This window comes from Nicotiana attenuata, chromosome 12, assembly GCF_001879085.1.
Source record: "Nicotiana attenuata strain UT chromosome 12, NIATTr2, whole genome shotgun sequence".
Classification (NCBI taxonomy): Eukaryota; Viridiplantae; Streptophyta; class Magnoliopsida; order Solanales; family Solanaceae; genus Nicotiana; species Nicotiana attenuata.
The window spans coordinates 44,041,987-44,044,511 of NC_032000.1; positions in this window are offsets into that span (position 1 = coordinate 44,041,987).

Below are 2,525 nucleotides of genomic sequence, written 5' to 3' on the forward strand. Positions count from 1 at the left end.
GGGGGGGGGGGGGGGGGGGGGAGGTATCCCACCTGGAGGAGGAGAGGGATTTGTATATGAATTCTGCAGCTCAATTTAAGAAATCGTAATTTCCACGCCAAAATTTCGTGAATCAAAATAACTTGAGGCTCAAGTCTGCTTACTGTGGTCCACATATTTAATTGTTACCAAAATAAATTAAAAGAAGAAAAGGATAAACAAAGAAAGCGAAGTGAAAGGGAGAGCTATTAGCTCCTGTAGTGGCTCAACCAAAGGACTATCCTGATAAGCGGCGCGTGCAGTGTATAAGCTATGAGATCAACTGATCTCCTAGCTTTCGCTCATACTCTGTACTTTTAAAAAAATTATTAAATATATACAAATAATAAATTTTAAACACATTAAATTTAAACCCATAAAACTTAAATCCTAAATCCGACTCTGCCTATATTAACGGTGGTATAAACGTAAACTTGAGCATTTGGAGAAAAAGATATATACCGTCTATTCATGCCAAGTGTATGCAAATCTATACTCCAAAACTTTAGTTTATTTTTCTTAAAAATGTCTCTTTTCATAATCAATTACTCTTAAATCCAATATTTTCATTTACCCTTGATGACACAGTTTTATAGGAATGACAAAATATGTTTAGGATCACAAGATTCAAAGGTACTTTTCGGTTTTGATATGTTACAATACATACATTTAGTTTAAAATCACAAAATTTAAATTTTTTATTTGTATTTTTAAATTTGATGCGCAGTCAAACTAAAACATATAAAACAAAATGAAGGAGTATGATATTGGTTACCAATTAAGAAGACAATGAAAACAAATCCATCGAAATTAAGATGGGATTCCGACATCAGAAAAGAGTTTAGTACTTGTAAACATAGGATGATGTTATTGATGGAAAGAAAGACAGATTGATAATTTGTCTCTCCATTTGGAAATTTGTGCCATTGGAGTCCAAGCGCTAAATTTGGACAGTCAAAATGAGAAAGGGGGTGAACTTCATCAAAAGAGACGAAAATGTCGATGTTAATCACGTCTTGTTTCTTGTCTATTTCGCCTTTCCTCGGTCGATTAGGGTGACAAATACCATGGCAAGAAAAGGGTGTTTATTTGTCACCAATATGGTTTTAATGGCCTACAAATTGATATTGTTTGACAAAAAAGTTTTTTAGCCCTTTTTGTTAAATCAATTTAATAAATAGACAAAGGGTGAATCCAAGTTAAAAGTAATAAATCGCAGATATGAAATTCAACAACTTGGATGTTACGGGACCGTGTTCAAGTCAACAAATGCCAAGTTAATGCTAAATGACTGTTAATAAATATGAGAATGAAAACATGCAATAAATGTGACAAATGGCATTAAATGTAATAAGAAGGAATTTGTGACCCAAATGTTGAATGAGATGGATGATTCCTTCTTCTGACTATAGCGTGTGACAGCAGAATATGGAAACGAACAATGTGTTATTGGATCTTGTGAATAAAAGAGGAATGTTTTGTAATGGAATCAAACAGAGGAGACAAGACAAGCTTTTTGTATATTCTTGATAGTCAACTCTTTACAAGATGTTCTTTCATAAAAGTCCCGAAGACCCTTTTTGTTCCCTTTCCCCTCTTATTTATAAGGGATATTCCTAGAAACCCTAAAAAGTACAATTGGGGGAATATTCAATGGAATATTCCTATCGTAGCCCTAGAAATATTCTAACCGTTGCTGCTATTTGTTCTCTACTCAACCTTGGCACTGGTCTCTTTCTCTGGGCGACTCCTTGCCACTGGACCGTGCTTGGTTTCTCCGCTTGCCCGTTTCCAATCTCCCTTCAATCACGTCTCCTCTAATTGCAAGAGAAGGCTTGTGAAAGCTTCTTAAAGGGATGATCTTCGTAGCTTCTGCTGAAGTTTAAATCTTTGGGTTTTCTCTTCTTTCTTCCTATTGTTCTTTTCTCTTCTTTTTTTTCCCCCTAGTTTTTTTCCCATCCATTATATGAATCTGCATTGAGTACTCCTCGTACTCGAAAGAGAGGCACAAGTCTCACATTAATTTTGTTCTCAAAAGTGGCTGGTTAAAATTTTTTCCCCAAATCTCTTTAGCTTATTTCCCTTCCCCTAATGCTATTTACGTTTCTGATGGGCTAAGGTCCACTTGTACTCTTTTTTTCTTGGGAGAAATTCAAAAATAGCCAGATCTACAAGTGGTCGTTCAAAAATAGCCCAGTTTCAAAAGTAATCGAAATTTAGCCATTTTTCATGTAAAGAGAAATCTGAGCGAAAACACCGTTCAAAACCCGAAAAATACGCAGCATAAGTATACTTGAACTCCAGCATATTATACTGGAGTTCCACGATAAGTATGCTGGAACTCCAGCATAATATGATGGAGTTCCAGCATAAGTACACTAGAACTCCAGCATAATATACTGGAGTTCCAGCAAAGTATACCGGTCCAGTATAATATGTTGGAAGTTCAAACACAAGTGCTCGAATCTCCAGTATATTATGCTGGAACTTTCCGTGTGTTGGAGTTA